Consider the following 26,307-nt stretch of genomic DNA (forward strand, 5'->3'; position numbering starts at 1 on the left):
TCTGACACACCTAGATAGTAAATCCTGGCTGTGTCTCTTTATATCTCTGTGATCCTGAGAAAGTTAATTCAACCTTCTAAGACTCAGTTTCCTCATGTATAAAATAGGGATGATGATACCTGCCCCCATCAAATTGTGATGATTAAATATACGGCACCTAATAGGTACTCAAAAACAATTCCTTCCCTCCCTCCCTCCCTCCCTCCCTCCCTCCTTCCTTCCTTTCCCTCCTTGCTTCCTTATTAAGCAAGAGTGAAAAGACATAGCCTCAATTAGTAAATCTAATTAGCAAATTCATTGAGCACTAACTTGGAATTCCTGAATACAAACACACACACTGTCCCATTTTCCTCCTTTGGGGCAGTGCCTTTCATACCCTGATATCTGCTGCTGTCAACACTGACCCATAAAATTCACCTTTGAGATTCATTTCAATAAAGCCCCACAGACACAGACAGGTGAGTGAGGGAGGAAGGGACCACTGGCTCAGAACCTGCTACGCAAATCCCTTCCCCTTAAGAACAGACTTTGTGGGAAGTTAGAATAAAGCCTATAGAAGTGACAGATTCAGGGGGCACAGCACAAGTGGGGATGTGGCTTTTATTTCCGTTCTGTTCCTTTGGGAAGCTGGGTAAATCACCTTTGATCTGCTTATCTGTGGATTAAGGATTAAACTTACTTCAAGAAGACTGAAGACTGTGATTTGACTCTTGATGGTTGTAAAGCAGTTTAACAACTTACTCAGAAGTGAAGCAAAGAAAGCTTAGCTTTTTAATGCTGTCTTTATTAAAGTTAATAAAAAAAAAAACTCACCCTAGGGCACACAGTGTGTGCTAGGAAGTTATCTAATCCTCACAGTTACTGTATGATATGGGCATACTATCATTCTACCTTTTACAAATGAAGAAACTGAGGCATAAAGAATCTAAGTAACATGTCCGAGGATGCATTACTAGGGAGCGGTAGAGTTGGAATCTGAATCCAGGAAATAGGTCTCCAGAGACTTTGAGCTTAACCATTGTGCTCTACTACAGAGTTTGGCAAGTGGGTTTAGCAACTCAATTAAAAGGCAACGCATCACAACAAAATGTGTTGCATTTTTTGAGAAATTTTTATCGCATATCGAACCTCTAGTAAAGTCTTATCTGGCATGGCAGAGAGTAAAAGTTGCCAATTATTTCTCAAGGTGTTGGCCTTATAAAAAGAAAAGACTTTTCTTCATTTTATAGTTATATATTTCTCTTCTACCTATATAAATTCCATGGAAGAGAGGTCTTCTACATGAGGTATGAGAATCCCATGGGTGTGCACAGAGCAATCCATTGAGGCACAAAAAGAAACACTAGAGCATTTATTTATTTTATCTCATTTGTTCCACTGTTAGTGACTTTTAATAAGCAATACATTATTTATTATAGTACTACGCAGTGTATAAATTCATATTATACTCATTGGAGATTAATCCTCAATAATCTTTTCTGATAAAGAAGAATATTACAACAAAGTTGGAGACCCTAGAATTTAGGAAACTAACCTTTAATGCTTTACTACAATGAATCAGTTTACACTTTCACAGGATAATTTAAGCTGCCTTCCAAAGAATCACTGGATTTATGGGCAATAACAAAGCTCCCAATATTCCTGAGGGATTCACCATAGCACAAAATTTTGAGATTTCTACCATAGAATCTAATGCATAATGAACTCTCAAAGGATATAGTAGGAAGGAAAGGAGGGAGGAAGGGAGGGAGAAAAGGAGGAAGGAAGGAAAGAGAAAGGGAGGGAAGAAGGAGGAAGAGAGGGAAAGGTGACTTCTTCTTTACACAGTATTTTATCTTTAAGATTACAGATTTTGTAAACACTCTTGATCTTTCCCCCACAGCTAGGAAACTCTCTTGATAAGAAACACATTTATAAAAATGAGATATGATATCTTGGGTTCATCCTATTGCAATGTTCATCTTAAACAGAACAAATCTGAGATTTGTTGAGAGTTGAGGGAAGCAGTCGCACACTGCTGAAGATATGGCACTTAGCAGACATGCAACAAATCTCTATTTAATGAATAAAAGTATGTCTCCTATTTATTGTGTGCTAAGTACGTAACGGGCACTGTTGCAAGCTTTACACATACTATTTCCTTTGAGCCTCACAGCATCATTAGGAATCAGGTTCTATTAACCTCACTTTACAGATGAGAATACAGAGACCAGGGAGAGTAAGTTATTTGCCCAGGGTCACACAGCTAGTGGCAGATGCAAGATTCACACCGACATAATCTGGCTTCCAAACCCTTGCTCTGAAACCACTACATTACTACACAGGACCTCTCCCATCTCTTCCCTCTTTCACATTTTTAAACTTCTTTTCCCCTTTAAGGATACCTTTGAGTTTCATTTTAATATACTTATCCTGGATTTTGCAAGGTGGGGAGGAGGGGTAATGCCATGGGAGAATTCCCAGAATACTACGGAAAAATTAGTTAAAACCAATACCACGAGTATAATGAGGGACATTATCATGATCACCCACATCTTTTGTTGGTTTAACACTTCAGTTTTCAAAGTACTCATATATAATACTTTTATATTTAACATTTAACACTTTCAGAATAATTTCCCATTTCTGACAATGAAGGAATTTTTTTTTTTTTTTTTTTTTGCGTTACGCGGGTCTCTCACCGTTGTGGCCTCTCCCGTTGCGGAGGACAGGCTCCGGACGCGCAGGCTCAGCAGCCATGGCTTGCGGGCCTAGCCGCTCCGCGGCATGTGGGATCTTCCCGGACCGGGGCACGAACCCGTGTGCCCTGCATCGGCAGGCGGACTCTCAACCACTCTACCACCAGGGAAGCCCCAATGAAGGAATTTTTGATGTAAGGTTTAGCCACAGTCACAAAGCTAAGGCGTGAATGTGGATCATCTGATACTTGGTCTTGTGCCCTTTAAATAATTGATCCAACTGATACCCTTTGACAATGGGCAGTTTGGATGGATAACTGCTCTCAAAACTATACTAATAACAATTCCTTGCATTTGTAGAGAGCCAGATTAGCAAGTAGGGTCCATACTAGCTTTGACTTATTGGTGGTGATCATCTGTGTTGAGAAGGATTCTGAGGCTGAAACTCAGCTCTGTCAAAATGAGTGCAGTGATTGATTTGTTGTGGCTTTCACAGGTACATAGGCAGTGATTGAGGGAAAACTTACAGCATATTCACTGAACCTCTTACTGAGATTTATGCTTTGGAATTTGCTCTCTTATTTATTGCTTCTTCCAGATAGAGTTATCCCTTTGATGATTCTATAACACTATAGTCATACTTCTGTGATTTTATATTAATAACTGTGTAAATATCTAATGATACTTTTCTTATTCTCACTCCTGAAATCAGAGACCTTGTGTATCTGGGCATTTCTTCAGCCTGACACAAATCCTGGCAGGTAGTAGGCCTCAATAAAGTTACTGAAAAATTTACGGCTGAAAATAATTTTGTGAGATGAGTATTATTAGCTATCTGTTTGAGACGGCTGAGAATTCTGTGAAAGCCATCTTGAGTTGATACAGAGTTAAGGAACTTTTCCTCTGGACTGTCTGTTAAGATGTAAGTGACTTACATCATGACCACTGGGACTTCTAAAGCCATTAGTATTCTAGGAGAGGACAGAAGAGTTCTGAAGTTGCTCCCTCTAACTGACCTACTGTACTTTGTTTGGAATTAAACTGCCTGTGTTTCCTGAAAACTTCATCAGTTCCCCACAAACATGAAAAGAAATCGTTTCCACCGAGCCGTCTTGCTAGGAGACCTTTACTAAAATTGTCCTGGAGAAGAAATTATTCTTCACCCCTGGGGTCACTTGGTAGCTAAAACAGACTTCTCCTTTTTCTTTTAATCTGTTCTACTTCACTGCCTCCTTTTTTGTGTGTTCTTGAAGGTATTGCCTTATTTACTTTGATGGTTTCTCAACTAATTGAATACAGCAGTGAGTTCTTTCTTCCTTGACTCTTTTGGATGTTTCTACTTCCCCAAGGGGACGGGTCCCCACCAGACAGCTTGACTTTGAGATACATGCTTATTGAAACTACTTTAAAAGTTGTTATTTATGAGGCTGTTAAAAGTTTGCACATTTGGCTGAAACAGAGAACGGCTGGAGTGATACCAGCCTTGGCTTGTGGTGGTAGTATTCCTAATTTATAGAAAGGGAGAATCATCTCTAAAAACAAAAGGATGGATATATCCTGTGGCTCGATATTTAGGTCTCTGTGTATTGGGATCAGAAGGGTCCTAATATGATTTAAAAAAAAAACAACTAAGGAATTACTTGCATATGAAGATAAGAAGCACAAGCTAAGTCCAAATCAGGTAGAAACATTACTGAGGAGGAAGAAGTAATTGTCTCAGAACCGAATCCTTCCTTCTGACACAGAGATGACTTGTTTCTGGCCGCATAGTTACCAAATATTTTCTGATTCTTTAATACATGTGCCCATTTGTATATACATACGTACCACCCACAGAAGAGTGGAATCTTCCATAACTGGTCATAATAGTATCTATTTTGCCACTCTACCTCCTCCATCCTCCATCCTCATCTACCTAATCCATTTTATGAAACACTTTCAAAATCATTTTCTTCAAGATAAGGATTTTATTTGACAAGTTATAAAATTCTAAGAAAAGGTTCTCACTGCCTTCTCCTTCTGCACACTGACTGGTACCCAGCGAATCTCCAGGGCTCAGGATTTTCCAAGAGTCTATGTTTAGTATGCAGCATGTGTAATGAATCATAGTGTCCACCTGTAAGTGTCATAAACAGATGGTATAAATATGCTTGCATATTGTGACTCAAAACACATCTCCAGTTTTAGCTGGAGTTCAAACAATATTCGCAGTTCCAAGAAACCTGCGGCTTGCAACTTCCGGGTCAGTGGGAGGAGAATACCGGAAAAGGGAAAGCAAGTTCCCTGTCAGTACAGGCTGTCAGTGCAGTGAGGGGAGATAGTCAAGTGGGGGAGGAGTGACAGGAAAACCTGTTTTCCATTTGCTCTTGAAGCCATTCATTTTAAGGATTCCCAAGAAATTGGTCTTTGGATCCTATGGGAATGGGTGGCATCACACATGCTCCTCCCTCGTCCTGGAAGGTCTTTCTCTCCTTTCCACCCACTCCTGTTTTTTGTTTTGTTTTTGTTTTTGTTTTTCCTCCCCTGTTTGTCTCTACTCTCACTCATCAGGTCTCAGCTTCAAAGCTTTTTCCTGAGGGAAGGGAGGTCTTCCCAACCCAAGGACATGCTCAGATGACACACAGGAGGGGTATCCTCTAGGGCAGGGATTATGCTGCCTCCTACATTGATGAGTGCCTGACACTGGGCACAGACAGTGCTTGGCATTTTTTTTTAACTTTTTATTTTGTATTGGAGTATAGTTGATTCACAATGTTGTTTAGTTTCAGGTGTACAACAAAGTGATTCAGTTATACATATACATGTATCTATTCTTTTTCAAATTCTTTTCCCAATTAGGTTGTTACATAATACTGAGCAGAGTTCCCTGTGCTGTACAGTAGATCCTTGTTGGTTTTCCATTTTAAATGTAGCAGGGTGTACACGTCGATCCCAAACTCCCTAACTATCCCTGCCTCCCACCCTTCCCCCCGGGTAACCATAAGTTCGTTCTCTAAGTGCTTGACATTTAATACAGCGTGTTCATTCGAAGGCCTAATCCAAGAAACAAGCAGTTAATGAAGCTTTGCAGCCCAGTTAAAATTTCAGTCTGATGTTATCTGGCTTCTTAAAGAGTGATAAGAATTGACTTTTGAAAAAAAAAAAAAAGAAAGGAAGGAAGAAACAAAGAAAGAGAAAGGAAACTGATTCATCATTGATGCTGTGAGGTTTCATTCATTTCTCAGCATGTCTCCCTCACAATACCGAAATCAAGTATCCTGTCCTCTTCAAAGTCTTGTCTGACCTCCTCAGACAGGCAGTAGTCCTCTCTTCCATGATCACACAGAGCTCATTCCTAGCCTGGCTTCTTTGCCTCCTTTTATCCTGCCCTACTAGGTCACTGGCTACTTAAGGTTGTGAACTGGGTCTTTGGCTCTTCTGCCTCATTCTACCTTTCCTAGGACCTAGCATATTGCTTAGCATAGAGTAAGCACTCACATTTGCTGAAATGATTAAATGTTGGTGCAAAAAATAGAACATCTATTCATTTAACCAACATTCAATAAATATTTATTGAGAACCCAACTGTTTACCAGGAACTGTTTTTGGTGCTTGGAATACATCAATTAAAAATTCCCTATTCAAATAAACATTTTAGAAGTTTTTAACTTTTCCAAAAGCTAGAGTAATGGTTTCCAGGTTTGTTTTGTAACTGTGTTTACCTAAGAGATGCACACAGATACCTAGTACAGGTTGCTAAATACTAGGTGTTAAATTCCAAGGTTCTGATTAACAGTTAAGCTTAATAGTGTCTCTGCAGTTGTGGATGAACCTAGTACCCTGAAGCTGTGTATTCAATAAAGGCAATACAAAAAGGTAGCTGAGTTAGCGAATGATTTCTGTCCACCAGTTTACCACGGGCACAAGTATAATGGTGAAGATTCTTTGCAGTTTTTCATTATAAGCATCCTGAAATGGCCTGAAGGTTAAAAGACTAGCAATCTTGAATCAGTTCCAAAAATTGTACTTAATTAAATTTTGTTTTGTTAAAAAGTGCCTAGTCCTTCTTGAGAAACTAAGCTTCTCTTTAGTATGCTTAAATCAAATTCACCTAGAAATATATTGTTTCTGTATGTTTGTTTTAAACTAGAATCATTAAAAATGCACAGAAATTTCATGCTGTGCAATCTTTATCTTTTCTAATGATGCTACTTCAGTTGTAGAGTGTTTAAACAACTAGAACTTGCTCATTACCAGTCCTTTTGACATTGTGGATGATATATGGAATATAGCAATTCATGTCAATTATTATCCACTGGCATACTTCATTTCTGAGCCAGCAAGCACAGATTTTAGGAGCAAACCTTCAGTGTTAATTGGAAAATCAATAAACTTCTGATGGAATGAATTTTGTACTTTCTATTTCCTTAATTTTACAAGCTGCCTCAATTTAAATCCATGGTGTTAGCCCCATTCATATTATTTTGGGGAAAGGCAGATGGTGACATTTTATTCTTCTATTCTGTCAAGGGGACATGTATTACATTATTTCCAGATTTATACTAACAGGACTTAAACTTTCTTAAAGGGCTTCACAGCACTGCAGACTTCATAAACAGGTCCTCTCATTTGTCATAGAACTTTAGTCCCTGCAGATGAAGTACAGCAGCAATTATATCTAAGATAGGGACACTCTATAAGGAGTTTAGGGGCAGAGAATGAACGTCCTCTGCAGTCAAAGCATAGGGGCTGGCAGGAATTACTCCTCCTGGAGCCAGTAGAGGCTGAAGGCTTCCCTCTGGAGGGAAGTGGAATAGGTAGGGTTTCATCCTGGCTGAATCTGCATCTCAGGTCAAGGCCCTTAGAAATCCTATAAACTTATTAGCCACCATCGCCATATGTTCCTGGAAAGACCCATCCTTAACAAGACTGTGAAATAATAAAGTTATTTTATGGTCCAGTTTCTCTTTCCAGATCCATCAACTACAACATCGTGGAAATATTACTAGAGTTAAATTTTGACCCCAATTTTGAGCCTGGCTCTGTCATTTATCAGTGACATGACTTGGGGATATCAATACACCTCCGTGAGACAATATGTTCCTCTGTACCATGCAGCCAACAGCACATAATCCACAGGTTTGCTGCAAAGATTACATAGGTTGACGTATGTAAAACAGCTTAGTCAACTGATCTATATTCTTGATCATCATTACCCATAAAGCTGGCTTTGGGACAAATATCGGCAAGGCCGTCTCATGGTATTGCTCCCTCCGGCAATCGTCTTGCTCAAATGCCAAGATTCCTCTCGCCTCTCTCCCAGCAACATCCAAATAGAATATCTTGATGTTTCAGAGTAAAATAAAAGCTGTTAACTGTCAGACGGTGATGGAATTGTCAAAAGTAAATTAGATCGGCCTCATAAATTGTTCTGTTTGTTCTGTGACAATTTAAGCACTGGCCAGATTTTTTTAAGGAGAGCAAATGAAAACAAAGAAACTATCAGCATCCCCTTTCAGACAGGCAGGGCCCTCCCACAGTCAAGCATTTGTGCCCCTTAAACCTTTTATTTCCCATCTAAGTCTGTGCTCGATAAAATAGCAAAGATATAAAAATCTAGGTGAAATGTTAGCGTTATATAAAAACGATTTCAGCACTAAGCAGATGAAATTGCTTGAGGTGGGGAAGAGGTAGAAGAAGAGTTCATCATTCATGCAGCGTAATGACATTGGGAAAAGCAGCCCATTTTTTTCACATTCCCACAGCCGATCTCTAAGGAAATCCTTTAGGCTCTTCTTTCAAAATAGATCTAGGGACTTCCCTGGTGGCGCAGTGGTTAACAGTCCGCCTGCCAATGCAAGGGACACGGGTTTGAGCCCTGGTCTGGGAAGATCCCACATGCTGTGGAGCAACTAAGCCAGTGCGCCACAACTACTGAGCCTGCGATCTAGAGCCCTCGAGCCACAATTACTGAAGCCTGTGCACCTAGAGCCCGTGCTCCTCAACAAGAGAAGCCACTGCACTGTGAAGCCCGCGCACCGCAACGATGAGTAGCCCCTGCTCGCCACAACTAGAGAAAACCCGCGCAGCAGCGAAGACCCAACACAGCCAAAAATAAATAAATAAATAAATAAATAGATTTATTAAAAAAAAAAAGATCTAGAAAGTGACAAAGTGAGAACTTCTTACCACCTCCTCTTCTTCCACCCTTGTATGAACTACAATCACCTATTGCCTGGATCTTTGCAGTAGCCTTCTAACCAGTCCTCCCCAGACTGTTCTCAACTCAGCAGTCAAAGTAATCTTTCTAAAATGTAAGAAGGGTCGTGACGTTCTTCTGTTAAAAAATCCTCCAGCGACTTACATCTCACTGAGTAAATGCCAAAATCCTGAAAATGCCAGGAGACCCTCCTTCTGTCTTTCTGGCATTGCCCCTTATTAGTCTCCCCTTGCTCACTCTGGATTCCTTGATCTTCCTCCTATTCAACAGGCACCTCCTGCTTGAGGACCTTTGCATTGGACACCTGATCCATTAGCGGCAGCTACCGTCATCCGTGCTCGTCCCTCAGACACCCATCTGGTTGTACGTGCACCTGCTTCAAACCTTTCCCTAAATATTGCTGTCTGAATAAAGCTCACCCAACTACCCTATTTAAAACCACAAGCCACTTCTCTCTTCCCAATATTGCTGACTCCGCTGTTTTTTCTGTAGCACTAATCACCATGTAGTATGCCATGTAGTTTACTTACTTACTCTGTTTATTATTTATTGCCTGTCTTCCATCCATTTCCCCCAATATAAATTCCAAGAATGCAAGGATCTATATTTATTTGTTTCATTTATGTATCCCATTTGTAGAATGAATAATTGGATGATATTTCTGACCAGATATTTTTGAGGTTGGTATTTTTAAAGGAAACTTGAGAGAGAAGCAGAGAGCTTGGTAGAGAGTACTTTTTAAATGTGGGATAAAAGTGACTGAGTTGTGGAAGGAGAAATGGTGCAATAGAATTTAATGAACAGAACTAAAACTGAGATTACTTATGTTCCAGAGAATGGTTTAAAATTCCCAGTTTCTAAACACGTTAAGTATTCAGCTTAGTTCTCCCTTTGTGATTTCTATGAAAATTGGAAAATATTCTGGTTTTAAATTTTAGTGATGTTGAAAGAATGGATAACATTTAGTGAAACAGAACAATGATGTTGTTTCTGTTAGAATGTATATCTCAATCATTACATCTTTCAGCAAAAGAAGCACCCCATTCTGTATTTATCTTTCAATCAATTTATTGGATGTAAAGACAATCTATGAAAGCTGCAATTACAAACCCTCACTTGAAATCAGAGAAATAGCTTTGTAAGAGGCAGAAGCAGGATTTTTTGTTGCTGTTTTTGTTTTAAGAGAGGCTGTGACAGTCCTGTACTCCAGCTGCTTTTGTCCAGAGCACACGGACACATATTCCTTCTGGGAGGTCTTGTTTGTCAAAAACATGCTAATGTGATAAGGGCTGGGAGGTGAAGAGTATACAGCACAGTTTAGATTTTAAATTTGTTTTGTTGTGAGAAAAAACTGTGACTTTTTCAGGCTTCCATTTCAAGAAAGTGTTTTAAACTTTGTGTTTCCATGCCTCTGGTTGGGTAGGGGACAAGTAGCTTTTGACAAAAGACAAAGTTGATGGTTACCTAGCATTTATTTCTTACCCATTCCTAGAATATTCTTTGGGACCTTTGGTCTCACTTTTTATGAAGAAAGGCTTCAAGAATTGGGAAAGGTGGAAGTGGAACAAATTAGGAAAAAACATACGTGCAGGCTTAGTGGCCATGGCTCACGGGCCTAGCCACTCTGCGGCACATGGGATGTTCCTGGACAGGGGCACGAACCCGCGTCCCCTGCATCGGCAGGCGGACTCTCAACCACTGTGCCACCAGGGAAGCCCAGGAAAAAAAACCTTTTTTAATATTTTTAGAGCTTTCCCAGAGATTGGGGGAGATGACATTTTACTCGTGGTCTTTAATAGTAGGACCCCTTGTAGGGCCTCGATTATGTGTGTGACCTCAAATGGGAATGGCCACATGGATGGTCTTGCGATGCTGGGCACTGACTCTTAAGGCTCAGCCCTTCAGGTAGAATTGCCTCCTCCCCCCAACACACAAAACACACGTGGACACACAAACACACATACACACACGCATACACAAATGTGCACACAGACACATCTATAATGAGGTGCCTTTTAAGGGCAGTGGGCAGAGTGACCTTCATTGAATATCCTAGATGGCATGAAACCTCTACTGTTCTTGTATTACACTGAGGAGGAAGTGTCATATTGAAGCTTGGTTACATTTTCTTACTTTTTTCAGAAACATGGAGGGTCAGAACAGGCCATCTGATTTACTGAAAGAGAATAATGTGAAATTTCTTGCTTCCAAGTTTTATAGAATAAAAGTTATACTTGTTAAAATGGTTCAAAAGGGAACCTGAGGGAGGTTTTATAATTTATCAAGTTCTCACACTAGTCTTTTTTAAGCTACAAGAGGTCTGGGCAAGACCATTGACATGTCATCTCTCAACCCAGTTACAGTGAGTTACAGTGAGCTGGGAGTTTACATGGATTATTATAACTAACAAAAGACCCCACTTTCTATAAGATATTCATACAATTGAGGTAGCACGTATTTGCATCTGCATAGCACCATACTTCATAGCTCGGTCTCCAGCTCAAATATACAGTGTCTCTTCCTTCCAGAATGTGGAAATTGACTGTGAGGTCATGCATTTTATCTGTGCTTTCCAAAGCTAAATGGAAAGAAAGTGATACTGAGATATCTAGCAATTCAATCCACTGAGTGGAAAATCTGAAATATTCCAGTCCAACATTTGTTTTCAAATTTACCACAGAGATTATTTTTTAAAGTTTTAGCTGCTCTTGCCTCTCTTACATAATGCTTGGTACTGCACTCTGCTGAGAATAAACAAGCACAAACACCAGCATTTCAAACATGGGTTCTGTGCTCTGTGGGTTTGTGGGAAATACTTTCTGTGGTTAATTCCCCTGGGCCACCCACCCCTGTGGCCTTGGGTCAGGAACTTCTTACCTGAAACAGTTCCTGGTGTACTTCATAGTGTAATGGCGGGGCAAGATGTTAGGGGAAACTTGGGCTTCCAAAAAATCGACAGTACGGACACCAAGCACAAAGTGACTAAGCACTCGGCTTGACCACATCACAGTGTGGGGTTTGAGGATTCACTTCTGGGAACCTCCAGTTCTTGAGAAAGGAGAAGATGTGGTGCAAATGAGTGTTCACAGAAGCTCAGATGTTTGCTTAAAATTTATGACAAACCGTATTACTCCAGGCTTCTTGTGCTTATGCAGCAGACATAGACCCAACTCAACCTTAACACATGAGCAATGTTAGAAAGCACCAAGACTCTATCCTGGCTCCTTTGAAAGCCAAGTTCCTTGACATCACAGTTTACGATCACTCCTCATCTTTACATTCTCTCATCATCTCATTCTCTCATCATCCCATTCTGTCTGTAACACAGCAGTATAATTTATGCTTACGTTATGTCACGTCAACAGAACTCACTTGGATTGCTCAAACCATCCCATTGCCAGAGCCGTTGGACGTTTATTAGTCCTTATCCCATTTAATCTTCCTTCAGTACTTGGCGTAGTTGACTAGTTCCTGTTTCTCGAAACCTTCTCCTCCCTTGATTTTGACAGTACCTGGTTCAACATCTTCTCAATTATCTTCTTTTCAAGTATAATTTTATTGAATGACTGTTCTGCATTATGAACTAATACAAAAAGTAGAAGTCATGATGAGTTGAGAATCATTTTTGCAGTCCTGGGCATTGCCCTAGGGTCTTTGACTTTGCAGAGCTATATAGAAAAGTGTTTAAAACCATGGCTATTATAACCAATCTATCTGAGTTCAAATGCTAGCCCTTTCATTTGGTGGCTGTTCAGAAGGGATTCCTCAAAGAGCAGACTCTAAGATGAAGATAGGTGTGTAGGATGTTAATTAAGGAGTGCTCTTGAGATCAACACTGTGGGGATTAAGGAGGGAAGCAGGATTGGGCAAAAAAAGAAGTAGAGCTATGCGGATTCTCATCAAAGCCAAACTTGTGTGAAGCTGGAATGGGCTTTCAGAGTTAAGTGAAGCTGGGGAGGGCCTTTGTAACCCTGTATCTATCAATCATTGGTTGCAGGCTGCCACTAGGAAGGGTATCATGACTTTGGGCAATGTGGCTGTCTTCCCTTACTGGGGCTAGGAGCTGAAGACAGTCAGGTAGCAACACTGCCAGCCATTAGAGGCATATGTCCTGATCCTAAAGGGAGTCTGGGCAGAGCTTCACAGTTTGCATTACCATAGCTCTATGTCCTTGGGGAAATTATTTAAATTCTCTGTGCCTCACTTTCTATAGCCATGGAATGGGAATAATGATAGTACCTACCACATGGGTTTGTTGTGATGGCTTAAAATGATATCTGACACATAGTAAGTGCCTGGTAAAATCAGTTATTATCTTAATTCCATAGCCACTCAAGACAGCCGCAGAAATAACCTTGTGCTACAGGGCTAAATTCAATAGATTGCCAAACCGTAAGCATGCCCACATTCAATCCATGCATTCTATTGATTCTTTGTTTTAAATATCTTTCTTACTCGTGTCCTCTTCTCCAGCCCCAACCTTGCTACTTCTCTGGGTCAGATCCTTAGTTGCTGTTGTCGAGACTAATGTGTTTGCCTCCCATCTTTCTTCTTCCCAAATAATCCTTTATAGATAGCTAACAATCTTTTATACAAATTCAAACCCAACCATCATTTTCCTGCTTAAAATCCCATTTCCAGTAAGGCAGAGTACAAGTTTCTTAGCATATGGACAACCACATCATCTATTGCCACTCCCTTATATGTAGCTAATTTTCCAGCAACAGCTAATTTACTCTTTTTTTTATTGAAGTATAGTTGATTTACAATATTGTGCTAATTACTTTGAAGTCATCAATCTCTTGCATAGCTCTGGGACCTTAACCGATTGTTTTGTGAGTTTAACTTCTCTCCACAGCTAAAATATCTTCTCTTCTATGAAGCTTTCTCCAACTCCTATATGTGAGTGTAGAAATACACACAGACTTTCCTTTCTCTGCCGGTGGAAAAATTACTTTCTTTCTCCTCTATGTTACCCTGCCTTCTCTATTCAGCCTGGATTAAAGTCCTTAACGTGTTGTCTCATAATGTCTTACAGTGAGCCCTGAGATTGGACAGTCCTAGGTTTAAATCCTAACTCAGCCTTTATTAGTTAAGTGACCTTGGACCAATTACACCCTTGATTTTCTCAGCTTACCTTGGAAGTTCCCTGTCAAGATTAAATGAGAAAATGTGTACAAAATGCGCTAAGCATGTACTCAGTATTAACAGATACGAGTATTATCGTGGTTGCCTGCATGTCTCCTCCATTTAGTTATGAGCTCCTAAGAGGAGCTTTATCGTATACGTCTTGGTTGCCTTGACATCTAGGAGAGTGTCTGGCACATTAAATGACTAATTGCTGGATACATGGTTAAGGAAAGGTTTGATACATATCATATATCATACTGAAATTGCACAGTAGTGTAAAGGACAGACTTTTGGAAAAAGTGAAATGTCCAAGTGTATGACACAGAAACTTAAGGAGCTGTTATCTCTATTTTAAAATGAGAATGCTTCATAATCTTCTTTTTGAGAAAGTGAAAGATACTTCAAACGTTAATTCATATGTGGTCGTGTCATCTGAGGTAGAGAAACATTATTTTCCTTCCGCTGACAGGAATAAAAATCACAATGGCTAACTAATGGTAGTGTGGTATTTATTTATTCATTCATTCATTCAAAAATTATCTGAATGTTAACCATACTAGGTACAAGCAATTAAAAGATGAACAAAGACAAATCTCTGAGCCTCAATTTCTATCACTAAGAGAGAGGGAATAATGGTAGTTACCTCATTGTGGTTGTTGGGAGAATCAAATAAGTCAATACGTGTAATGAGCTTAGAGTAAGTCTTGGCACATAAACAGTACTTTTATCATATTGTTGTTTTGAAAATTTTTCAGAAACTGTAGTGCTTTCCATCAACAAATTACCATAAAGCTCTGAACATGTGAATGCATGCCTGTGGAACTAACCATATTTCATATCAAAGATAACGACTACCCTACCCCTCACCTACAATTTGGAGTTATTGTGTGAAAAAGTATTTATAATTATTCATCCTGTATTTTCTATGAAGATTTCAAAATTCCACTGATGACTCTGGGATGGAGGGATGGAAGTTGTGAGAGAGCATCACATCATGTTGGGTTCTAATCACCCCAGATGGAAACCATATTTAAAGGTCCAATGTATTCTTTGGAAGGAAAGACGTAGGGTGGTGCCAGTGTTACATCATATTCCAGACCAGATTAAAGGTTTCTGGAGTTGTGGTTGTGCACACCCTGTTTCATGGTTGTGAGAATCCACTCCACAACCAAGGGTACATGGTGCTTCCTCCAACATTCCATCTCTGAAATATGTGGACCAAATGAAATGTCACGTGGCAATAACTGATTATCAATCACGAGTCTAGATGGTTCTCATTCATTAAAACAAATCATTTGAGTACTCACTCCCTGCCAGGTATTAGGATAGACATGAGGGTACCAATAAGAAGAAAACACTTACCCTCTAGCCAGGAAAGTTCCAATTAGTGGAGGAAAGAGACAAGTAAAAAATTCCAAAACAGTACAGTAATAGAGGCATATAAAATTCACAGTAACGAGACCTGGGAAGTGAGAACAGGGCGCTGTTAGATACAGAGGAGGCTGCTTTCAGGGAGGTATAACCTGAGCTGAGTTTTGAAGGATACATAAAAGTTAATCATCAAACAAGATAGTGTAATGAGAAGAGCATTTTAATCAGAAGAAAGAATTAAGGCCAGACATCTTGGTGTGTTTGGGAAACTACAAGTATTTCAACATGTTCTGGACATACAATTTGATGTGGAAATTGTTGGGAATTGAGGCTGAAGAGGGCTTTTTGTCTTGTATGTCTTGTCGAGGAATTTAGGCCTTATTCTGTGGACAGTTGGGGCCCCTGAATGATTTTGATTGACAAAACAGAAAAAGTCTTATATTTTTGCTTTAGATGTTACCTCTGGCGGCAGTGTGGAAAATGGGGAGGGGGAAGTAATCGGAGATTCTTGCATAATTAAAGTCATAAATGATGAGAGTCAACATTTATGTCATTATGATGAAAATGGAGAGAAGGGGTAGATTACACACAGATTACAGTGATAAAACTTAGAGGATTAGCTTGAAGTCACTGATTAGCTTGAAGCATTGGATGAAAAAGTAGAAAAGTAGTTGAAAAAGATCACTGTATTTCTGACATAAGCATATCAGTTGGTGAATAGTGACGCTGATGACTGTCATAGAACATGTAGTTGAAGGAGATGGTAAATTACATGAAGGGCCAGACCATACAGAGGGCCTCCCCATTCCCCTGTGTCTTACTGAAAACACTTATCCTGGTTATTCAGAGTTCTTTCTCTTGATCATGTTAGAAGTTAATCCAGAAGAAGGGTGAATAGGAGGAAGAATTACGTATTATGTATGTATTATGCTACACTTGACCTTAATTCAACTTACAATGACAATTGAGCATTCATAGAGGGTAAATGTAATTTTTAAATTTATTTATCTATTTATTTATGGCTGTGTTGGGTCTTCGTTTCTGTGCAAGGGCTTTCTCTAGTTGTGGCAAGCGGGGGCCACTCTTCATCGCGGTGCGCGGACCTCTCACTATCGCGGCCTCTCTTGTTGCGGAGCACAGGCTCCAGACGCACAGGCTCAGTAGTTGTGGCTCACGGGCCCAGTTGCTCTGCGGCACGTGGGATCTTCCCAGACCAGGGCTCGAACCTGTGTCCCCTGCATAGGCAGGCAGATTCTCAACCACTGCGCCACCAAGGAAGCCCTAAATGTAATTTTTAAAGCCCATATATATGACATCTTAGGGAATAAGACTTTGATTTGGAAAACACTGTATTAATAATGACGATGATGATGATGGTGATAACATATTAACTTGGCACTTACTGTGTATCAAGCACAGCATTAACCTGCAAGTACCATTAATCTTCCCATTTTACAGATGGGGAAATTTGAGACTTAGAGACTTTGGTCACCCACTGTTAAGAAGTTAACCAGGGTTCAAAGTGAAGTCCTCCCATGTTGTGGAATGAGCAGAGGGTTGGAAATTCAGAAATTCGGTTTAGAGTCCTAGTTTTGCTATCTATTGGCAAGGCAAGCATCATGTCACCCTTCGTCTGTAGAATATGCGTTGAGGGATGGGTTGCTAGGGTAGGGAGGAATTGGAAAAGTTGAAATTTTTGAAGGCTCTGTAGCCCCTTCAACCTTTCCATTCTGTGGTTTTGACTGTATAACGGAGTATTCACTCTGATAGTGACTCTGAGCTCAAAGGGATATGGTGACTGAGCCACACAATCTACTGAGAGGACAGGCACATCACCAAAAGGAAGGCATGCCATTGTCCAGTCAGTGTGGCTTTTGGTTTAGTTCATGCATTTTTTATAGCTCTTCTCCAAGATCCTCATGGCTATGAATTTTTCTGTTGGTTTGTTTTTGTTTTTTTTGCAGTACGCGGGCCTCTCACTGTTGTGGCCCGTCCTGTCGCGGAGCACAGGCTCCAGACGCGCAGGCTCAGCGGCCATGGCTCACGGGCCCAGCCGCTCCGCGGCATGTGAGATCTTCCTGGACCGGGGCACGAACCCGCGTCCCCTGCATCGGCAGGCGGACTCTCAACCACTGTGCCACCAGGGAAGCCCATGGCTATGGTTTTGTACTCAGCCTAAGTATTGCCCTTTTCTTAATAGAGAAAGTAATAAGAGCGGTTTCTCTGGAAAAGGAAAACCTTGTTCTTTAATAAACAAAGGTCTTCTTGGCCATTGTCTGTGTTTTAAAACAATTCAGAAAGGGACTTTTTGTGATGTGTTCTCTTGAATTTTGTCATCTCTCTTTCACCTTGTAGTTCTGCTGCCCAAATATGGTAGACTAGAAGCCCTTCTAAGTCGAGATTTGGAGAGTCTGAATATTTCCAGGAAAACCCACAGAAGGGTCTTTTCAGGCTGCAGATGGGGACAGAAAAATATCAGGGGGTAAAAATCTCAGAAATGTCTAACTTTGGTTTTTTACATTGGGATATTACCTGCTGGTTCATTTTGGCTGCAGGGAAGTTATTGGGGCTTTGGGGTAATTCACTCTCTTTAGAGATAAAATAGTGGCCACTTTGGTCATTTAAAGCTCTGTGATGTTAGTCCCACTCTTGGGCTTTAGAAGAAAAGACATATACGTTGAAGACAAACACCGGCTCTGCCATTTATTAGCTGTGTGGAGCCCAGATACTATTCCTGAACTTCCATTTCTCATCTGTAAAGTAGGAATCGAATCTTTATTTCAAAGTTTATCATGCAGTTGAAATACAATAATACATGTAATATGCTTAGTCCAGTGCCTACCTGTAGTTCAATAGATGAGAACTAATCACATCATTCAAAAATAGCAAAGACTAATAATTTGAGTCAGCAGAAGTAATACAAATAACATAGTATTCCCTGTTCATTGAGCAAGACCACCTACAAAATGTTTTCTTCCACCTTTTTGCCTCTTTAGCCTCTTTATAGCATATGAGTAACAATCACAATAGATGCTGTGTCAATAAGCAAGAAGAATGGAAAATATTTAATGCAATACGCTTGTGTGCATGGAAGTTTCTATCAGAAATTACAATGCTTATGATCTGAATTCTTCTAAAAGGAAATTTAAGCTCAGAATGCTTTGTATGTGCATTAGCTATTATTTGGTACTTTCGGGAATATCCGCTATCTATGGTTGGTTGTGTTTATTTGTGAAAAGCAGAAATAGGAAGAAGAGATATGAAACTGTGCTGGTTTAAAAAGAGTGCCTGAGGCATGGACAGAATATTAATATCGTTTGCACAAAAATGGGCTAAGCCAGTTGAGCTCAGATATCAAACCTATCTGTATACAGGAGGATGTTAATTTTCAGTGAAAAACCTTGGATAGATGCCAGTAAATTCCGGGAAAAGGAAATAATATTATACAGATTTCTTCTCTGCGATCTTTGATGTCCACAGAGAAACCCTTTCTGAAAAGACAACTGTTTTCTTCTTTGGCTCATCTTTGAGAATTGCTGCAGCGAGGTCATTTTGTACCCAAAGACCACCACGAAGTTCAGAGAGGGTGGGAGGGGCCTTCCCATTAAATCCTTGGTCAACCATTTGCATTTTCCAAAAGTTAGTTGACAATTACAAGGTTTGGGAACTTTCAGTTATAATTGCACTGCAAAAATAATAAGAGGAAACAGGCAGAGGTTATGTTAACAGGCCCCTGGTGGCTGTCAAGGACATGTGGTTCAGCCTTTGAAGTCAGTTTCAGTAGATTTTCATGTGATATAAGTGGAGTAAAATGCCCCCCTTTCAGGTTTCACAAGTGATATTGTTTAATGTACTGATATTGTTTCTTGTAAATTTGTTTTAGGGAGTTATTTCCTCTGACTGTTATTTCAGAACTCCTCTATTAAGCTAAGCAAAACAGGGGGTTGAAATTACATCTCTATTTCTATTTTTATGTTATTTAAAAAAATTAATTTAAGCACATGTTATTTTTTTTTAAAAAAAGTAAAACAGACACAGAAAGCTAAAAGAATGTGAAGTAACAATCTCCCTTCCCTAGTCTCTCGTCATATCCCTTTCAAAATCTCTTTTTTTTAATATGTCCAAAAAATACGAAAACAAAAACAAATTTTATGTGTAGACCCAGTCATATAGCAGACCCACTATATTGTATATTTTACCCAAATAGGTATATAAAATACTATTGAGTACTTTGATTTCTCACTTAACATATCTTGGAGACTTTTCAATATTATTGCATACAGATCTATTGTATTCTTTTTAACATCTGCACATCATCCTGTTGTTTGGATATACCATAATGTATACAACCAGTGATTTCTGTATCTTGTTACTACAAATAACACCGTAATGAACAGGATAAATTCCTTACATGGTATTTCTGGGTCAGAGGATAAGTGCATTTAAAATTTTGACATATATATAAATTAAGTTCCTACTAAGAGTATGTGCGAGTGCTTATTTTAGGCAGGTATTCTATTGTCGCTATCTGAGTGTTGTCCTCTACACCAGGTTAAAGGTGTGGTGTCAATCGATGTAAGCAGAATAAGTAAATAAAGGATAGAAACTTGGGTACAGCAAAGGTGTTAGTCAGGGTCCCATAGGGGAACAGAAGACACACTCAAATTGAAATAATTTAAGGATGAGTCATTTACAAAGAGACTATTTACAATGATGCAAGTGGATAGAGGGGAAACCCATGGAATCATGCAATAATCTGCAGGTGGTGAATAGCAGCTGAGTTGTTAGCACCTCTGAGCCATAATGGAGAGAGAAGATATTGGACCTCAAGGGGAGTCACGTGGAGAAGTTCACCTTGAGAGGAGCAGTAGCCTTACATTGAAGGTCAAGGTATCATGAGAGTTCCCATCCCTGCAGTGTCATGGGGGCTTCCCGTTGACTTAGCCAAGCAGAAGCCAAAATATATTCCCCTTCAATGGGGTCCATATGGGTCAACTTCACACAGCAAATAGGGCAGTTGAAAAGGGTGAAGAGTAGATCTGAAGGGGAAAAAAAATTCATATCACCCCAACACAAAGATGATTTCTATCATCATTGATTTCCAGAATCACCCATTCCAAACCAGATAAGGACCCATACAACCTTTATACCTATCTAGGAGAAAAGTCTGTATTTTTTTCTGGTAAAGTGTATCTTTTCCATTATCTAATTATTTTATTTTGTGAGTTGTCTAAGGGGAGGGACCATATCTAACTTATTCATCACACTTTCAGCAGAACCCAGAACAGTGCCTGACACAGATGAAGCACTTAATAACTAGTTGTGGGATAAATAAATGCCAGAAAAAATTTCTTGTTTCTGAATTTGACATTTTATAATGTTATTTAAGCCAAGTTCTTCATTATTAATGAATTATTCACTGCTGGTTGTTGGAAATTATCTTCTGAAGGATGGCTGGGCTCTAGTGCTTTCATGAGACACCAGCCCTAGAGGTGAAATCATACTTAACTTGGTTCTTCCCAGGTGTATGGGATTTTACTCATATACAAAGCATAGTTGATGGGAATAATTACAGACATATAAATGGCATTCGAGGTGATGGGATGTTTCCATTCCTGCTCTCTCCAAAATGTTTTTTTTTTCCCTTCAAGTTTATTGAGATTAAACTGACAAATAAAATTGTATGTATTTAAAGTGTACAATGTGACAATTTGATACATCATTACCGCAAATTAATTAACACTTAATTCATCACCTCCCATGGTTACTATAATTACCACGCTCTACATTAGATCCTCAGTCCCCAAAGTTTTCTGAATCCTAAATTGATCATCTCAAGCGTCTATACACAGTATGAACTTCCTTGGTCGAAACTTCTCTTCTTTTGCCCGTGTACACCTAGATTATTATTCTTGGAAGCCTTCTCTGACTGATACTCATTCCATAAAAGCAATGATCACATTGAACTGTACTAAATACAAAATTTTGTTGTCTAGCTGTCTGAAGGTTTGGGCCCTGTCTTTTTCATCATGTCTTTTTCATCCACAATGTGAATCTTGGCACTTAACAGAAGCTCAATAAATAGAAGTTGAATTTATTCAGGAGTTCAACATTCTTCTTCCCTTTTCTAGGCTCTTCTGGACATATCCCTAGACTTTGGAGATGCAGCAAGAAAGCTGATTCTCACTCTCTTCTGCTGCTGAATAGAGAGCCTGAAAACGAACACGGTAATGTAGAATAAACTTGGGTTTTAATATGAGACCAAGCGGGGCTCACATCTCAGTTTTGCCGTTTCTAGCTTGATAACCTTCAGTATTATTCAACTTCTCTAAAGTTGCTGAGAGAATGTAATAGGATTACGTACACAGTAAATTCACTGACATGATAAAATACCAGCTTTCCTTCTTCTATCACCTTCTTTCCCCTTAAGGATATCAAAAATTTTGCTCTGGTTAAAGTCAAAGGATGGGGCAGTGGACTTAAATGGGGGATTTAAGAAACTTCTTGTAATTTTAGAAAAAGGGCATGGCATAATGGGAATCAACATTCTTCCATTAAACTTCCCTTTCCAGGAGATGTGAAGACTTAATCTTAGTACTACTTTAACTAAATGAACAACTGAACAAAATACCACAGGGGTTTATGTACATTCACTCCCCCTTTTTCTCTGCAACCTGGTATTTAGACTCGTTTTAAGAGCGTATTTCAATGAATGGATGTTGGTGTTGAAATGGTAATGTTATACCCTCATTCTCATTCATTCGTGAATTTGTGATCCACCTTTGTGAATCTTCAGATCAATCATGGATATCTTATTCTTGAGCTAACCTGTCCACACGACTTAATAAACACGCCTGAGTTGTTTCCCAACCTTACCAGACCCTGCCCCTCAAATGCTGCTCTCCCTCTCTTGCTTATCTCCAGCCACATTAGCTTTCTTTGAGTTCTTTGCAATTTTGCACGACCGTCTAAGTATTATACATAAAATTACAATACATATAAAATTATAATATACATTAAACTTATAAAGAAAATTACAATATACATAAAATTAAATATACACAAGAGTAGCCGTCTTACTAATAGCATTAAATTATATCACCCAAATTCTGTTTCTGAAGGCTTGGGATTCACAGTCTGTGGCACGTATAACATTGTCTCTTTGCCCCTGCTGATGTCAGCAGCCCTCTCTCCCACCATGCTGTCTCTTAAGCCTTTATGCCAGTCAGGCAGAACCTTCTCTTGGCTTCACCAAGGCCTTCTTTTTTATTCTGGAACACGCTCTTACTTCTGTTTATATCTATTGTGCCCCACCTCAACGCCCAATTCCACTTACATCCCCAGGGTCAGTTGCCTCTGCTCACCCTTCAGTTTTCAACTTGAAACAGTCGCTTCTACAGAAGGCTTTCCTGACCCCTCCTAGGGTCACACCCCCTGCTAGGTCATCCATAGCACACTGCTCTTCTCTGGATAGCACTTCCCCTATGTCAATGTTAAAGCTGATTTAAATTTCTTTTTTTAATTTAATTTTTATTTTATACTGGAGTACAGTTGATTTACAATGTTGTGCTGGTTTCAGGTGTACAGCAAAGTGATTCAGTTATACATATACATGTGATTTAACTTTCTGACTCTTTCTCCAGTCTATAAGACCTAAGAGGAGAGAAGCTATGGCTGTCTTATCTCTTGTTATATATCCAGTGTCTGGCATAGTGCGTGTTCCATAGAAGATGCTAAGTAAATAATTACCAGTTAAAACTCTAAGCTAAAGCCATAAGGGTATTTGGTTTAGAATGATAATAGTTTCCTTCTGCTGCTATAACAAATTGCCATAAATTTAATAGTTTAAGATGATGTACATTTATTATCTCACAGTTCTGGAGGTCAGAAGCCCCCAAATGGGTCTCACTGCACTAAAATCAAGGTGTTGGTGGAGTTATTTAACGTTGGACGCTCTGAGGGAGATTTTGTTTTCTTGCCTTTTCCAGCTCCTAGAAGCTTTGGTTTGGGGCCCTTTCCTCCATCTTCAAATCCAGCAACATTGGACCAAGTCCTCTCATGCTGCCATTTCTTCACCTCTCTCTTCTTCCTCTCTCTTCTACTTTTAATGACCCTTGCAATTACATTTGAACTATCCAGATAATCCAAGATGAGGCCTTTATTTTAAGTTCAGCTGATTAGTAACCTAAATTCCATCTGCCACCTTCATTCCCCTTTGCCATGTAACCTAAAGTAGTCATAGATTCTGAAAGATTAGAGCATGGGTATCTTTGGGGGCCGACATTCTGCCTATTGTAAGAATGGTACTATTTTATTCACCTTCGTATCTTTAAAATGAGAGGTGAGGTTAGTGGACCTCAAAGGAATTATGTATCTCTGGCCCAAGCAGTAGAGATAATATTAAATTATTAAATGGATGTATTCTACTCCTTTCTTCCTGTAAATTGTGTTTGGCTATAACAACTCCAAGTCATGAGACATAAAACACCAGAAAGAAGAAAGCAGATGCCAACCAGCCAACAATGGCATCATTAGTTGGGCTTGACTCTTAAATGAGTTATTATTTTGTTTTCCTTTTGGGGGCGCCTAGCATGGCTATAGTCTTAAAAGCAGACTTTTTTTTTTTTTTAAACATCTTTACTGGAGTATAATTGCTCTACAATGGTGTGTTAGTTTCTGCTTTATAACAAGTGAATCAGCTATACGTATACCTACATCCCCATATCTCCTCCCTCTTGAGTCTCCCTCCCACCCTCCCTATCCCACCCCTCTAGGTGGTCACAGAGCACTGAGCTGATCTCCCTGTGCTATGCGGCTGCTTCCCACTAGCTGTCTACCTTACGTTTGGTAGCGTATATATGTCCATGCCTCTCTCTTGCTTTGTCACAGCTTACCCTTCCCCCTCCCCATATCCTCAAGTCCATTCTCTAGTAGGTCTGTGTCTTTATTCCTGTCTTACCCCTAGGTTCTTCATGACATTTTTTTTTCTTACATCCCATATATATGTGTTAGCATACGGTATTTGTCTTTCTCTAAAAGCAGACATTCTTTAAAGAGAAAAAGTTGTTCTCAATTCTTTAATATCTCATTGGCACATCAAGGTGGAAGGTTGAAAATTGTGCTTTATTCTAAACCATTTGAAATGAAATTCAGGATATGATGTAAGGGATGTAGTTATCACAAAGAGAAGAGCAAAACCCATCCCTCCTAGTCCAGTGGCATGTAGGGAGAAAGAGGAAGGTCAATGGGAAACATGTAGTAAAACAGGTATTCTGTGACTTTCTGCTTTGTTTAAATCCATAACGAGAATACCCATACAGATATGAGATTTACTAGTCAAGTCCTTAGTGGCAAGATGTATATTCAAGGCTTTGAGCAAAGAAAATTTGATGAAAGGACCACTTACAGAGAGGTGTGGGCAGGATTAAAGGAACCAGTAATAGATGGAGAAGCACCAAGAACTATCAACAGAGGCAGAGGACCAGAAGGGGGAGATGGGTTTTGGGATCCACAAGACTAAGAGTTTTAACTGTACGCAAGAGGGTCATTCAACGGGAGTTGTGGCCATTGATAGAAGAAAGAGCCACTGTCAAACTATGCCCCTGCAGGGGGAGTGTGGAGGGAACACCTCCACTTTTCTCTCTCCCCACCTCCTGATCTCCAACTGGTGCCGCTCTCTAATTTGGCAGATTCAAACCTGGAAGCCATAAGGCAAGTGAGACTGTGATCTGGTCTATAAAGGACAGTCCCCCAGGAAAAAATAACAGGAGCAAATGGAGAATAATTCACATAGAATAGAACTAACATCTGAACATATGGGGTTATGCCTGGGCGTAACCCGGGTGAAACTTCACCTTTAGTTTGGCACCATGACAAAGAGGTACACAAATCCTTGTCTAAGAGTGGACTTCTGGGAACTTAGCCCCAAACGTGGATGGAGCTGGGTTTCAAACCTATTTGCCTTCCTCCAAAACCCATGTTATTATCTACCACCACCTAATGCTGGCTCTTGTTGTCAGATCCTCAGGAGAGAACCTGCTGGAGCAGCATTTCTTTTTTCCAGTCTGATCTCCAAATGATGGAGTACCATTTAATTCTTGCAGGAGAATCTGAAGGTTTTTTTTTTTTTTTAATGGCATTTCCTCCATACATCGATTCAGTAGAAAAACACTATAGGAATGCAGTTTCAATATTTTTATGAAATGGATCCAAGACTAAAAGAATACCACCTAACAGAATTGCTGAGTGCTAATGAGTTTGAACTCTTAATTTTCCTAAACTGTACTAAGTGGGTTCAAAGTTTTACCTTGCCTCTTACTGTATTATGACTCTGGAAAACTGTTTGAATTGATTGTACCTCATTTTCTGTACCTGTGAGATTGAGGTAAAATAAGATAGCTTTTAGGATTAAATATTTTAATACAGCTAAAGTCCTTACAAGAGTGGCTGGTATATATTAAACAAGACTCAGTAAATGTTATTATTACGTGTCTTAACAATAACACCTTCTGCTTTTATTCAAGAAACTTTTAGTGAGCAACCACTCTACGGGAAGACCTATAAGAAATGGTTTCTGTACTTAACATCAGAATTTGGTAGGAAAAACAGACTGTCAATATAAGGTGGTGCATGACAAGACAGAGGGAGTCATAGAGGTCTGGGTTATATTACCTACCATCATTTGTTGGTGTTGTCACAAATTCAGACTGGCCAGACATTGGTTGAGATGTGAAATAGGCAAGAAGGAAAAACCAAATTTTGTTAAATGTTACCTCTAGCGTTTATGATTAATATGGCAGTTGTTCCTTATTTATGATTGGTTAATTATGCTTTTGAATTTTTGTTTCTTTAAGGTTTTATCTTACTTTTTAAAAAGTCTTTCAAGAAATAACTCTGGTTTTATGGACTTTTCACTAGGGCGGCAGCCCA

At 39.5% G+C, this 26,307-nt stretch overlaps 1 protein-coding gene across 1 annotated transcript in view; it reads left to right on the forward strand.

The window, feature by feature from the left end:
* Positions 1-26,307, forward strand: part of COLEC10 (collectin subfamily member 10) — a 173,268-nt gene that overhangs the window by 85,145 nt on the left and 61,816 nt on the right. Inside the window, exon 3 of the mRNA XM_082858751.1 lies at positions 21,510-21,605. The gene's annotated coding sequence lies outside the window, so the exon portion shown is untranslated. The remainder of the gene's footprint in view (positions 1-21,509; positions 21,606-26,307) is intronic.

This window comes from Leucopleurus acutus (genome assembly GCF_964270905.1).
Source record: "Leucopleurus acutus genome assembly, chromosome: 17".
Taxonomy (NCBI): domain Eukaryota; kingdom Metazoa; phylum Chordata; class Mammalia; order Artiodactyla; family Delphinidae; genus Leucopleurus; species Leucopleurus acutus.